The sequence below is a fragment of the Rhodnius prolixus genome, unplaced genomic scaffold, assembly GCF_049639745.1.
Source record: "Rhodnius prolixus isolate KJV_2025 unplaced genomic scaffold, Rpr scaffold_1, whole genome shotgun sequence".
Lineage (NCBI taxonomy): Eukaryota > Metazoa > Arthropoda > Insecta > Hemiptera > Reduviidae > Rhodnius > Rhodnius prolixus.
In genome coordinates, this window is record NW_027411581.1 from 33,823,093 (window position 1) to 33,839,044 (window position 15,952).

The 15,952-nt window shown below is 35.7% G+C and overlaps 1 protein-coding gene across 4 annotated transcripts in view; it reads right to left on the reverse strand.

Annotated features, from left to right (window-relative positions):
* Eip74EF (Ecdysone-induced protein E74) overlaps positions 1-10,477 on the reverse strand; it is a 539,076-nt gene extending 528,599 nt beyond the window's left edge. For all 4 annotated transcript variants that reach the window (XM_074138086.1, XM_074138095.1, XM_074138052.1 and 1 more), the window contains exon 1: positions 10,044-10,477. The gene's annotated coding sequence lies outside the window, so the exon portion shown is untranslated. The remainder of the gene's footprint in view (positions 1-10,043) is intronic.
* Positions 10,478-15,952: the final 5,475 nt, after the last annotated feature.

Here is a 15,952-nt window from a genome sequence, read left to right on the forward strand (position 1 = left end):
TAACTATGGAATAAAGAGGTATTTTCGGTTGGGAGATTTTTCTTCCAATTCTATTTCAATAATAAATTTTAATCCCCTTAGCAGTACCCTAGAGTTGCGACCCTACCTTACACCAAAAGGGCACTTTAGACGGAATCTGCCCATCTCCTCTTCCAAAAGTTCCTAATCCAATTTCTTAAAAATAAATACATTGTTTCCAATATAGTTTGTAGATTTGTACGTAAAAGCTGTTTTCATTTAAATCTTAAAATACTAAAACATTTTGAGTAAAGTGGTATTTCCGGACAGCCATTTTTCTTTAAATTTGGAAATTTAGTTTTACAGTTAATTATTATTACATAGTATTTAGGATTGAACTAGCTAGGATTCGATCAACTAGGATATAAAACAACTCAGTCTTTACGCCAACGTTTCTATAAATTTATTGTCTTCCTTAGAGAGTAGTTATGTGAGTTACAAAATTAAAAAGTAAAAAATTTGGGTAATGACTGAGTTTCTGCATTTCATTTGACCGAATCCTGGCTAGTTTAATCCTAAATATTAATAGTTTACGCTCACTAAAAGATAATACAAATTCATTATTATATAGCAAACAAGAGAGTACATCAAACAGTATTGAGAAGTTTAAGTATTCTCAGACATGGAGACAAAACTAGTAAATATTCTATTGTTTTCATCTTTACGCTTGTTTTAAATTCTTTCAGAAAATATCGGAAGTCTTCGTAACACTCACTGAGTTACCAAAAAAAATGATTTGTCTTCAAACTGTAAACTTTTAATTAAAGAATCATAAAGAAATCATTGTTTTCTTTGCGCACGATGAACAGCAGAGAATTCTTTTGCCTTTGAAAATGAAAGTTCTTTCCGCTCCATGGTCAAGGGAGAAAATATTCACTAATAGTACATTAGTAGGAGGTGAAACTCAACGAGGAGGGGATTTCGATCGGCAGTCCTGCTTCCTTAACGTCATAGTCCAGCATTTATTATAGATAGATAAGTAGAAATGTATGTATTACAAATACAAATTCAAATACACCCATTCTATAAGATATAAATAAAACAAAGAGACAATAATTCATAGAGCCATATTTACGAGGGTCGTTTGAAAAGTCCGTGCAAAGTCAGAGAGATAGCACCACTGGCGCGTATCGAGATTTTGTTTAGTTAGTAGCATCTCTTGGAAGAACACACTCCAAGTTTCAGCCAGATCGGTCTATTTCTTTGTGTTTGGCATTCGTTTGAATCGAGGAAGTCGAGTGATTTTCAAAAAATGGACGAAAAAGAATTTCGTGAGTTGATTAAACACTACTTTATGAAAGGCAAAACGCCTCAGGAGACTAAAGAGAAGCTTGATAAACATTATGGTGACTCTGCACCTTCGATTAGAACAGTTTATAAGTGGTTTCAAAATTTTCGGAGTGGCCATATGGGCACAAGTGACGCTGAACGTTCTGGACGCCCTGTTGAGGTTACTACTCCAGAAATCATTGATAAAATCCATTATATGGTGATGGATGACAGAAGAGTGAAGGTGCGTGAGATTGTTAGTGCTGTGGGCATCTCGAATGAACGGGTACATAATATTTTGCATCAACATTTGGACACGACAAAGCTATCCGTAAGATGGGTGCCGCGATTGCTCACGCTTGACCAAAAACGAAATCGTGTGAAGTGTTGCAAGGACGGTTTGCAGCTGTTCCAGAAGAATCCGCAGGACTTTAAGCGTCGTTTCGTCACTGTGGATGAAACATGGATACATCACTACACTCCTGAGACCAAAGAACAATCTAAACAATGGGTTACCAAGGGGGAATCTGCGCCAAAAAAGGCGAAGACCGTTCCTTCGGCCGGAAAGATTATGGCGACTGTCTTTTGGGATTCGCAAGGAATAATCCTCATCGGCTATCTGGAAAAGGGTAAAACTATTACTGGTGCATATTATTCATCGTTATTGGACCGTTTGAAAACCGAGCTGCAAGAAAAACGCCCACGATTGGCCCAAAAAAAAGTCCTTTTCCATCACGACAACGCACCAGCTCACACCTCAGCAGTTGTGGTCGCAAAATTAATGGAAATAGGGTTCCAACTCGTTTCACATCCCTCCTATTCTCCAGACTTGGCTCCCTCGGACTACTATTTGTTCCCCAATATGAAGAAATGGCTGGCGGGAAAAAGATTTTATTCAAACATTGGAGGTGATTGCAGAAACGAATGGCTATTTTTCAGACTTGGACAAATCCTATTATTCGGAAGGGATCAACAAACTAGAGCAGCGTTGGACGAAGTGTATAAGCCTAAAAGGAGACTATGTTGAAAAATAAAAAAGGTTTACCCCAAAAAATTAAGTAGTTTTTATTTTTGCACGCACTTTTCAAACGACCCTCGTATTATATACAGTAGTATTACGTCTACAGTTCTGTAATAATAAGAGATAAAGCAGTAATTGTCCACACTCGATCGAGGAAAGAAGAGGGAATGTATGAAGACATCTTTGCATACCTGAGCTCCACCCTACCTTGCAAGGCGTTGTGTTTGGCAGCTGTAGAGTTGCACGTATTATCCTAGGCACAAGTGGCTATGGAAAAGAGAAAATAAGCAAGATTGAGGACTTGAATTACCTAGGTAGTCGAAGCGCCCGATATAAGACGTTGCCTGAATCGCAATTTCTTAACCATTTAATCAGTCACCATTTTAGACATTTAATTGTTTTAATTGCGCTTTGACAACCACATTAATACAGCTTTAAATTCCATATCAGAAGACCACCATTAGTTAATGTTTGATCGTAAGATTGCTTTAAAGTTTCTACAGTATGTTAAAAGGCCATCAGTCATGGACTCCAAGCTACTATTAACATCAGTTCCTGCTTTGCGAGGTTATTTCACATTATCGTTATCTTTTATTTGTTTCTGTTCTTTTGTATTAATATCGATATTTTTTCATCGCGATTTTTCGAGAAAATCTTCTTTTTTGCAGTGACAAAAGACAAACCAATAAAATGCCAACTCAAGAATTAATTAGACGAATTTCCCGCATCCTTTAGGAGTAGAAAAAGAGGAAACAGTGGATTTGCAAAAAAAAAAAAAGTGAATTTGCTGAAGGAAAAGTTCCCATTGCAAACGAAATTTGGGACTCGAAGGCTTTCTTGTACCCTGAAGATGACCTAGACCTTATAGACTGAAAGCATGGCAAACAAATAAATAAAAAGTATTATTTCAATAGGCAATAATCTGTCTTTCTTCAGAATGAATGAACCAGTCAGTTCAGAGAGGTTTGTTAGACCGTTTTGCCGCCTATATAACAATAATAAGAATAAAATGTGGAATTAAATAAATCAAATTTATAATCACATGTACGACTTAATGGATAGATATTTAAACATTTTGAGATAAAGGTACATCTGCTAAAATAGAAGGACTGATTCCCCCTAGCTAATGCCGTGTACAATTCTATCTCTAGTGAAATACCGAGGGTAGTGAAAGTGCTGCTGAAATCAACTTTAAAACAATTCCTCAACCTCTTCACTCAATGGACTGTTCTTATTCTCGAAAATGGTTCACAGGCTTTTCTCTAAACTACGTAAACATTTTACATGCACATGGATTTACTAATTTTATCATTTTTGCAGAAAAATTTTTTTAAGGAGAAAGAAACAAATATTAAGTTAGAACCTTGAGAATATTAGCAGGGGAAAGTAGAGTGTGTTTATTCCAGATTTCTTATTCAAGGATCATGCATTTAGTTATAGGTGCTCTAAATTATTATTTTAATATATATTTACATAAGTAGATAAAAGTTTTTGGCGGGATCATCAGTTGAAGCGGAAGGTCCAGCGCAAAAAAAATAAAATAAAATAGCGAATTTAACAAAAAAATAATGGTGCACATAGACAGTTCTGGTGATAATCCAAGAATTTCATTCTTTGGATAGAGGCTCTCTTGAATAGAGCTGACTAATGTGGATTTCTCAAATGATTGTTTGCAAATTGAAACGAAGTTGCCACGGTTCTATTCCGTACGACCTTACATTACATTCTCTATAAATATAAGCAAAAAGTGGTTGGTCAGGGCAAATTTGTACATCCTTGTGACGTAGTTCCCTAGATTTATTTCGACACTAGTCAATAAAGTACCAGTTTCTATATAATAATTTCATACATTTTATGTGTATTAATGCGCATTTATTTGGTGGAGAATGACACCAAGAAACACATTTTATAGACACACTATACACTTGTACCAAATTAAAAATAAGATCCGCGTATAATATCGAAGGTCTTTTATTTTAGTGATTATGTTAAAAACCCTGGAGCGCAAAAACTGTAACATTTTCATACAACTTCAAACCAATAGAAATTAAATTTAAATTTCACTCGATTCATTCATATTTTCAAAAGTTCGTTTAGGCTTTTGATACTATGATTTCTAACTGCCAAAATGTTTCGCAACATTTGGGATAATATCTGAGCACATCAATAGCAATAGAAATTAGATTCAAAGTATTAATCACTCCTTGAATCGCCAGTTATGATTGTCGCAATTCAAGTAGCGAATGGGAGCCACTATCAATAATTACCTGCTCACTTTATGATTCATCAAGTCCAATGCCAGCTAGAATCCAATACTAGCAAGTTTTATTGACTAGAATTGATATTAGCTTGTTAACTTGAAGAACTTGTTAACGAAAATGATTTTGATTTTTCAGTTTTTATTGTAAAACTGAATTATTAATAATTAGTAATTAATCAAGTTGATTAACAAATATGTCCTTTTAATTAATGTATTTGCATTAACTAACTCGACGAGTTGCCTGTTTCCGGAGTACAAAAAACAAGGATATGCGCTAGTCCAGTTAAGTAACTTGGCGAGTGAAACTATCTTATTTAATATGAAATTCAATTTTACATTAACTGCTAAACGCTTGATAACATTTCCTTGATACTGAGATGTTCAAAGAGAATCATTCGCTCACTGGAGAAAGAGTTAAATTAGTAAAAATTAACTATTTCATTTCAACGGGCTTGACAATAACTCAAATCTAAAATTTAAGTTGACCCGCAAAGTTAAAGTGCGTTACGTTATTTGGCTCGATTCCTGGGTCTCAAGAAAAAAAAAAAAATATATACTTTTTATATTCCAGTACTTAGAGTGGCGGACAATCTTACACAAATAGCTGGGCACTACAAGTAAAATACAATCAGCGGCATTTGTCTTATCTTTATCTAATATAATTCAAGGGCCGATTATCATTGTCAGTCTTATAGCTTTTCCAGTTCAAAATAATTTCTTTTCCATATTATTCGACAATTTCGTTTTTTAAAATATAAATAGAATTTTTCTCCCATCATGAAAAATTCAACTTAAAAAGTACCACTAATTTTCACGTCTTTAACTGAGGACACAAACAGATATTTAGTACATAATCACCACAATTATGATTACTTTGAACACTCAAAGACACTTCGGACACATACATTCAAGCTTTGGCTTCAATCGAGTGAACTTCAGGAAGTAGCGAAGCGTTGGTTCCGGCCAACCATTAATTTGAGTTCACTTGTTATTAGCCCAAGGTAGAATTTTTTGCCTTTTAATTAAAACTTCTATCCTTTAATATTTTCTGGTCTTTTCCCAAAAGTACAATAAAAATATATCAACATATCTACATCTATCACGAAAAGGGAAAACGGAATTGCCCTAAAGAGGAAATAAATCTGAAATGATTATAAAATAATTAATTAGTGGCGTAACCGATCCCGAAGTGTGTACTGCCTGGTACTGTTGCTTTCCAATTTACTTGGTCAACTGCCACAGGCTGGTAATTGGTTTCACAGATTTTACTTCTTTCACACAGAGAGGCTTTTACATTAAACTTACTGGTTAATAATTTGGGAACACATCGACTGTAAATTCGACTGAATAAATTAATCAATACTTAGTGATTCGTGAAATCAATGATTTGGATAAACATACACTAAACCGACTTGGCCAAGAGTTCATCTCTTAAAAAACAATCATTGCCTTCAATGAAGGACTATGTGAAAATAATAACAGATGTATCTTTGATTTCATCAATTGCAGCACGCATTTTGTCCATTTCTGATCAGTTTTGCATTTTCCTCCACCATCAGAGGTTCCATCAGTTTACTGTGGTGAAATTTTCTTCCGCCATGTTTCTGTCATACAATAAAGATTGAATCTTCACAAAAACAACATCTAACGCTATGTGTACCGATTCAGCTTAATTGAATTCTCTATTCAAAGTAATGTATATGCAATTGCAAAGGCGAGCTGGTACTTTTCCGTTAGCTGGGCGCAAGCGAAAAACAGTTTTGGGTAAAACTGTTTTCATTACAATTCATTAATATTTGTTTGTAGCTGAACGCTTTCGACTTTTATTCTGTTGGCTTGGCTCGCGTTTGGTTCACAATTGGCGACATTTGCGCCCGGCTAACGGAAAAGTACCGGCCAGCTTTTGTACGACTTCAGAGAAAGCAAGGTGCCCCTATTGTCTATCGAGGTACTTTATTGTCTAGCGAGGAACCCAATTGTACTAGTAATACCCAAGGTATCCCTAGTATTTAGTGGGGTACGTCTAGGGAATATCACGCAGAACGTTTAGAATAGTTCGGTTATATAAGAATTATTATTGATTTTTTGAGTGTCGAAAAGTATAGGTCTAATAAAAATCGAAAATTTTACAGATATTTTAATGGAATCTCTGCTTTTCGACATGAAAGTTAAGAAACTTCACCAACTCTTTCTACAAGAAAAGCGACAGGGAATTTACAAGTCGATTTCCAAAAACAGTTACGCACTGTACCACTGCCCAGGTAATATACAATTGATTCTTTTGCAACTCCTTGACAGTAATTTTACTTCACAACGATCGGAGGGTCGCCACGTCGTAGCTTACCAAAATAAAATGACCACGCTATGTGGTAGTGTTGAATTTGACTTTGCACAGAATTCCCTCTCTCTTTTTCAAGGCTAAGCTTATCCAAAATATTTAACAAAAAAAATTATTTTAATTTTTTTCAATTTTGCAGCTAACCGTACTACGTCATATAAATATTTGATTAATGAAGCTTGAACGTTCTAGAAATAAACTGAAGCTGAAGCTTTACGCAGCTTTGCGTCTATTCCATTAGTGACATTGCTTGGCAGTTTTGAGGCTACGAAGGTTAGTCTTTCGGCTGCCTCCGTGAATTGTCGGAAAAATATGACGCTTATAATCAGCCATTGCAAACCGAAAAACTTAATTAAATTTTAATGCTTTGTTATTTAATCCAGAAAATTCGTCCGTAGTTTCAAGCGTAATACTTTTATTATTACTATTGTATTATTATACATTGGATTCAAAATAATTTAGGTTTAAGATATGGCCAGATTGAAAATAAAGTTAGTTTTATCAGCATCAATATACTTCTTGTATATGAGGAGTGATTTAACTACTATAAACAAAATGCTAATGGATAGTTCGACAGTTTTCTCCGTCTTTCATTATTACTTAAAAGAATCAGTATTAAAAGATTACCCATAATCTCTCTTTACAAATACTAGATTGGAAATTTCCACGTCAATGCCAAAAATAGTTTCGCAACATATTTCTATCGGGAGATTAAAGCCCATCAATTCTCTGCTAAATTAACATTTTTACAGAAAGTTTATTTTTTTTTACATTCAAACAGCTGCAAAAATGTTCAAATTAGGTACTTGTATTTTATGACCACTATACAAATAGGTTCGTTTTTAGAGAATAGACCTCTATGTGAAGTTTTATTAATTTGAAATTGAATATTCAAGAGCTATAGCCTATCCAGATAAAATATCACTGCTATGCTTCTTCTAGTTGCAAACAAAAGCGTTTAGATTCAACGGACAAAATATCAGTAATTAAATTTCAAAAAGAACTCTCCATAAACTTGAAACTCATTGAATTAGCTATCAATTACCATATTTTTATTAAAAAAAAAAAAAATAATAACCCATCATTTTTATTTGGAGTATGTAATTATATTATTGGTTCGATTATTATTTTAGCCTTCAAAATAGAGGGAGGCAGAGCTGAGAATGAAAAATATATGTTAATCAATTTTGACTAAAAAAAAGAACAACATTAACTATTTGGTGTTAATTTGATATATTTGATAAGTGAGTGGGGGAAGTATTTTACAAAATTTTTAGCTAACTAGGACACTGACTAGTGACCACGAGAAAAAGGTGAAAGCAAAGTGACGAATCTGAGCGAAAGTGAGGCAAAACAGTGGGGTCTAGAGTGAGAGGTGCTTTCAGTGAAAGTAACCTCGCCAATAACAACCTCCTCAAGTATTCAGCGCTTCTTGTTTTCATCTCCTACATTTTTAGCAATTTGGTTTTAAGAACATCTTCTACTTCCATTTACAGTAATACTGTTAAGAATACTGTGCGCACTGTAAGTTGCGCTTGGTGTATAATACTACATGTAAGCAAGAGAATCTGTCGTGTGGGCAGGAAACCTTGTCTAACACTACAGGCGGCAATGACTGCAAGGTCTTGCCCCAGGGTCGAACCCCTCCAAACTCAAATAGATAATACAGCCTACTCTTTTATAATAACCAATAGAACATATTCTTTTTATATTGTTTTTAATTTAATTATACAGGCCTTATTTAGTTAGTTTTATAAAACATACGTTAATGGTTTGACAAAAATTATTTAGCGAACATAGTTATTTAAAGATTTTAAAAACTTCTCAATTTCGTTTTATCAAATGGAGAAAAAAAAGTTTGTCATTAATAACAGTGATTTTTATAAAAATTGAGAAAATTCGTACAATTTTTTTATATATATACCATCACTTTGTGAACATGTTCATTAATGGACTCATTAAGGGACTTGGGATGCATGAAGTAAAAAGATTAACTACATTTTTGTTCGTTTATTTACAGGGAGCAAATAAACATTTTTAAAAATTTTAAAAATGTGGTTACGCTAATATTGATTATTGAATTAAATTCAATTTTTTGTTTAAAATTGAAAACTCTTATAGGGAAGCTATTAGCTATGCGGTTAGCGTATTGGATTCCCACGCGGAGATCCCGGGTTCAAATCCAGCTGCTGGCCCTTAGATTTTCTCCTTTTAGGAGCTTCTAACAGCTCACTGTCCGTTGATGGACAATGTTCTCTGTAACGGGAGGAACACTCAGTCAATAAACTCAGATGTTGATGCGCCTTAAATACACATTAAAAAAAAAAAAATCTACATCACAAAATGTGATACCCGAAAATCATCGGTGATTTGAAAATCATCGGAGATACCCCGTTTATCAAGATGTCAATACCAGCAAATAATGTACCAAATACAATATTTTCAGTGAAATCTATAATTTTTTCTTTATTTAAATTTTGAAATTCATCTAATTTGTTTAATTAATGGTTATTCCCAAAGAAACTGTTCAAAGTGGTTGTTAATGAATAACTATTTTCACAAGACATTATTAAATGGATTTAAAGTATTGGACCAACATGTTTTAATTTATCAAATGCAAACTTGAAAAAAAAATATTTAAAAAAAAAGTTTAATCAGGAGTTCAGATACAATTAAATTTATTAAAGATGAGGTTATAAATAAATCTGTAAATAGCGCGACATTATTCAGCAAAAATTATGCTGGTACTGTATGGAATAAACATCACTTATAAACAATATATTTACGGAAATAGCTTTATTTGATAGTGAGCGTTTCAGTGGTTAAAGAATTTGAATTAGTTTGATAAATCAGATAGTTTAAAAATATTTTTTTGATGCAACAAGTGGCTGCGTCCCACCATTCATGGATTCCTGCACTGTTTACTATGGGGAGGTTTTACTATAACTACGTAAACAACTAAGGTTTTTCTTATATTAACTTGGTCTCCTGTAGAAGGGCCTCTTCGCGTTCTTGTACACTGATTTCATGGTTTTTCTTTCTCTTAGCTATTTTTCAGTAAATATATATAGAAATATAGTTTTCCCTATCAATTTTCTTGATAAGAAAGCATTATTATAAGTGAATAAGAAACTAACCTTATTCTTGGCGCTGTTACCAAAGTAAACCAAATATGAGAAATAAATCCAATCTCAGTTGTAAAGTTAATCCAAAAATAGAGTACACTGCACCGTTGGAAAAGATATCCGAACTGCGAACTGTTTCTTAACTACTTGATTGTTCTCCGTTTAAAGTTAGCAAACACTAGAGACATGAACTGTCAAAGTCACACTTCTTCGCTGGTTTATACGCGAATAAAAATAAAACTAACAGCCGCCACACTAAAAAACAAAAGTTAACACTAAAAAATAAAATTTTGATTAGAAAAATAATTAAGTGATTAAGTAATTATAAGGAATAAATTAATAAATGCTAGGGGGATAATAATTAGAAAAAAAAAAAAGATGATTATAAAGACAAACAATACGTAACGCACTGTCACAAAGAACGAGTTGAACTGAGGAGAAAAGTGCGAACAGCTGCGAGATGAGGAGAGGGGGCGAGTGAGTGGGGAAAGGAGGGGGAAGTTGGCTGACACTGCTCTACAGTAGTGCTGATGGCTGGCGGGGGAGAGGTAGCAGAGGGGGCAGTTGCACTTTCTCCTTCTGGCTCATAAGCAGCACCGGGTGCGAGCGAGAGCGCAGATGGTTCTCTCTTGATAGCAGTATCTCTCAAGAATTAGTATATACATATATATATTTATTTTTTGTTTCACCACTTTGGGTCAAGTTTAGGAGGCGGTAGTCCGTGAGAGTGGCTTTATTCAGGGCAGGGTCGAGGTACTACGTCCAACTTAGGCGGTCAATTGGGTTGTTGCATAGCTGTTAAGGTTGATCGTAAATAGTTCTGTCATATTTATGGCGTCATAGTAAAATCATTTTTGTCTCCTCGCCAAACTGAACAGAGCTACCCTGTATTGGTTTTAATTCAAACAGAAAAGGGTAGCTAATGGTCCATTTGGTGAACTTAACGCGAAAACCAACTCTTTGTTGCAAGTAAAGTTTTGCCTCCATTTTTCTGGCGGGCTTTACTACCAATTTGGTGTCGTTGAGTTTGGGGCGACTAGCAAACATACTTTACTATTAAATTCTCACATTTAAATTGAACCTAGTGTCTTTGCGTGCCTCGCCACTAATATCTCTGCTATCATGGCGACTTGTTGCAAGTAGTATTGCAGTTATAATTTTAAATCTTTAATAACCAAGAGATTTGAATTTTTAGAACTTTTTGTTGTTCAAGGGGGAAGGATGAAGGCTCTGCGGGACACTTCGTTGGCCCGGAGCCCTGTTTTGGGGTTTCGAAGTGTGTCAAGACTGCGGCCATTAATTTGTGGGTGCAGAGTAGGTCTCAGGAGTGGTGGCTCGCCACCACTGGACAGAGACAGGCGAAGGAGTTTATAAAAGGCTATTCGCCGAGGCTGACTGCAGAATTAATCCGTCAAGGCCGTGGGGCTATCAGGATGATTGTAGGCCTATTAACTGGCCACTGCAGACTCAGAAAACACATGCATCGCATGGGCCTGGCAGATGACAGCCTTTGTAGGTTCTGCCAGGAAGAAGAGGAAACTGCACTGCACGTGTTGTGTCAGTGTGAGGGGCTTGTATGGCTAAGGATGTTACTTCTCGGGGAGGAAAAACCAAGGCCTGAGAGCTTTACCCAGGAGTCACTCTCCAGAATTAAGAGTCTAATTAAACGGACGGGTCTGGAGGGTGAGCTCTAAAAGTCGGGGAGCCACAATAGATCCAAAGGGGTCGCAGTGGCGTAGGCCTTGTGGCCGCCCTTATTTAATCTTAGAAGGGGGAAGGATTTAAGTCCCAAAGCAGGAATTGAGGTGATCCTATATCTCACACTGAGGTACCGGAATAGCGGTAACAAAGGGAGTAATCCTCAAAACCTCTTGGGGAAGAGGGAAGGCTGTAGGGAGCAAAACATTCCAGGCTCCTCTGTCTCCCCGTAGCACTACTCCAGCCCAATCCAAGGCATCATGCGAGCCGAAGTGGATGGATGATGGCACATGGGTCTTACAAAGTTTGGAAGGACAACCTTCTCCGAACACTCCAAGGAGTATCTTGAAAATCAGGTTTAACCAATCTTCCTACAACTGCAGAGCTTGGTTATTTTTATCTTCATAATACTCGCTAAAGGTTTTTTTTTTATTTCTCCAAATAAAACCAGTGACGTCAAACACAGGAAGTAATAATTTTGTCAATGAGTTTCGCATTATAACTTCCTCTTTGTTGCTAATTGAAACTCAAGTGCGTTTCTCCTAATTATCCAATTAATTCATTTTAATCCTTTATTACTGTTACCCCAAATTATGCCATAAATCTTCAAATATAAACTTCATGAGCAGTAGATAATTCAGAAGATGATTGCAAATTCCAATCTAACATATTTGCAAAACTAGATAAACTAGATAGATATATCAATACTTTTATGTCCAGAATATTTATTTTCAATTAAAAAATAATAATATTTAAAAGTAATTAAAATTATTAATAATATAATGAATGTTTATATTTAATTATTTTATGTATTATGTATGTTGTTATTACTTTATGTTCGGAATGTTGAATTATAACTAATTCTTATGTAACTTAATTGTAGTGCTAAGAGGAAGTTAAATTTAGATGCGTCTGTTAAAATGATGTGAACTTGCAGAAAACTGTATTAAAATGCACATAGAAAGAACTCAAATACTAGTAATACTAGAACTCTCAAAGAAATGTTATCCCAGTATTACGTAGTCTATAATAAAAATAAATAAATAAATGCGGTCAAATTGGTTTAATAATACTTGTGCTAGTTGTATAAGAAAGCAAACAATACTGGAGCCGCCTTACTGTGACCTACAAACAAGACCCACGTTGGAATTATTTTCATAAAACAATGGAACTGAATATTATTGAAACATGTCGACACAGGAGCAGGGAGCGCTGATGCAGCCGTGGCCAGGCATATAAATGAGTTCTATTCAAACAAATAACTAATAGTATTGGAATATTAAAAATATTTTATTATTTCTCCCATTTCCTAGGTTTATAACATTTATTTATTTTATTTTTTCAACTATTTGCACTTAGTAGTTATTAATTCCGGATAGTGTTCTCTATTCCGGACAGCATTTATACTGGAGAATGCAGAATGGGTTCCTTCGAAGACACAACCAAAACCTCAGCAACCCCAATTCAGGGCACTAGCTTCGTACTGAATATATTCAAAGGTAGGTTTTTTTCGGCGCATCGACTGCCTTGGTCGTAAGCGCCCATCATCAATTTCTCTCTTCTCTCTCCTAGCACCACTCTAGCTGGGATGACACGCGCATCCCCATAGCTTACAATCACTACACCTTGCTTAACAGCTAGGATGGAGCCTGGGTCTGCAAGAGTGTCTCCACACATCTCCTCCTCATATTAGTTGTTATTGCGTTTTTTGAAATAAACAAATATTTTTGGATTTAACCACTTTTTATTTTATTTATATTACTTGACTATCAGCTGTCTTCAGCCCTTCAATTTCGAACCACATCTCCCATCTCCTTTCATCACTTTTTTCATAATCTAAAATTTCATCTCATTAACAGGACCGCCGTAACTTTTATTTGGATTTTTCCCCACTGCATCTTCATCCCCTCCTTCGTGTTAAGGGGGGATGATGGAATAGAGTATTTATTCCAAAAATCAAATAAATAACCAAATTGAAATACAATAAATTATTCTACAGCCATTGAAATAATTTCGGTTTCAAAAATTTTCTTGGAATTATTATTTTGAATCAATTATTTCATGTAACGTTATTTGGAATTATTAGACAATTTCAAACAAATTTACCCATCTCTACAATGAAACTTCTGAGAACAGACATAGTGGATCGTTATTATTGGTAAACAATTTGTTCTAGCTGGCATTGTGCTATTTCAATTATACTATCAAATAACAATGAATAACTTTGATTTGAATTATTATTGATATTCGGTAGTGACGTTTTTTTGCAAGTATGAAGAATACAACTGACACATTATTATAAATTAACTGGAGAGTGTTGAACTCTAGAGTATAAAGGCGTTTCTACTGAGTCCAACACGGGATGTAAACAAATTATATGAGCACCTTTATAGAGTGAATAAGGATCTACTGGGATAATTATTGCTTTTTTAGTGGCACCAGTGGATAGATTTTGGATTTTGAAAGGCGGGACGGGACCCATGCCTCACGGCACCGCAGCCACAAGAGGCTTATTGTGCCCCCTTCTAAGAAGGTTGAGGGCTTTCCCTACCAGTTCCTTCTGCGCTATAATCTCCTTTTTGTCTCAAGGTACCAAAGATGTCGTAGCGCAGTCTCTCGATTGCAACGAAATCGAATAACAAGTGAGAGGCCGTTTCTTCCTATTCCTGGCACAATCTGCACAACGGTTCCGAGCTGATAAACCCTACCTTGTGAAGGTGCTTTCTGAATCTGCCGTGCCCAGTGAATAGGCCTGTAATCAGAGTAATCTGTTTTCTGTCCAAGCCCAGAGTCTCTTCGGTTCTTTGTTTGCACAACAAGGGCATGGCACTCTTGCCGTGTTTGACCCCAGGAAGCATCACCCAGTTCTTTTCATGTTCTCTCCAGATCCAATCTCTGAGAGCCTCACAAACTGCACCCGTGGTGATCCCCAGGACAGGCTCCGGGCCAATGAAAGGAGTGTTAGCTCCATTCCTGGCCAGTAGATCAGCTACCTCATTCCCCTTAATCCCCACATGACCCAGCACCAGTGTTCCCTCTAATTTTTTGTGACCTGTGTGCACACTTTTTTAAGTGTGTGCAGTTTTTTCCAAAATAAACAATTTTGTGTGGCAATTTAAAAAAGTGCATATAATAAAAAAAAAAGACAATACAAGAATAGTATTAATATTCAGTCAAATTTTGTACCTACTTATACGCATTGACTCGATCTTACAGCATACCACACATTACAATGGAACGCAATGAAAAAACTACCCTAAAATCAAGTCAAATCAATAGATCGTGAAGACAGAATTTAGCTGATGACTGTGGTTTCCCTTTTCCATTCAAATGGAAAATAAGAAAATTTAAATACTTACAATGTAAAAACGTTGTCTGCTTCTAATTTTTTAAATTAACACATTCGTCAAGACAAACAAGTAAGAACGACAATTCACAATTACTTATTATTGAACAATTTTAGAATTAAGGATTACATTTTTTATAAATGGCATTTATTTTATAACTTCTCTCTCCAGCCTTTTGGTTTTAACCATTCTGCATAAACTTACTTAAATTTACATTGTTTCCGTCATTCATATATGATTTTACTCTCATCAGCATATCCATATGTTCCTGCAATCGATTTCTTTGTTTCGTTTTAATCAAAAAATTTGTGTGCGCGCAAATATTTTTCATGTGCGCTGTTTAAAATTTGTGTGCGCGCGCACACGCGCACAGCTTAGAGGGAACACTGCCCAGCACCCTTTCTAACCGAACTGTATTGTGCCGAGACAGTAGTTCTAGGGCCTTTCTGCATTCCCAGACCAGGGAAGAGGTAATTCTGAAGGAAGTAAGGACCTTCAGCGCAGCTTGGCTGTCCGAAAAGATGCAAATCTCCCCTATTTCTAAGATTTATTCGCAGATTTTCCTCAGCGCAAGTTTTAATAGCAGAGACCTCGGCCTGAAAGACGGTGGCATATCTCCCAAGAGCTCTCTCAATGAGTATCTCAGGTTTAGCCCCATACACTCCAGCTCCGGTCCCACAGGCCACAGGCCATCTGTAAACCACATGACTCCCTTCCGGCACTGTTTTGTCCAGTTTACCCTCCATTCAGTCCTCCATCTGAGGATCAGCTGAAACGGGGTCTCGAAACTGACACCAGAGGATAGTGTTTTTAAGATATTTGGCCACAATTTTTTTACGCATTGAAAGATCTAATTAAGGAATTTATTCACGTAGA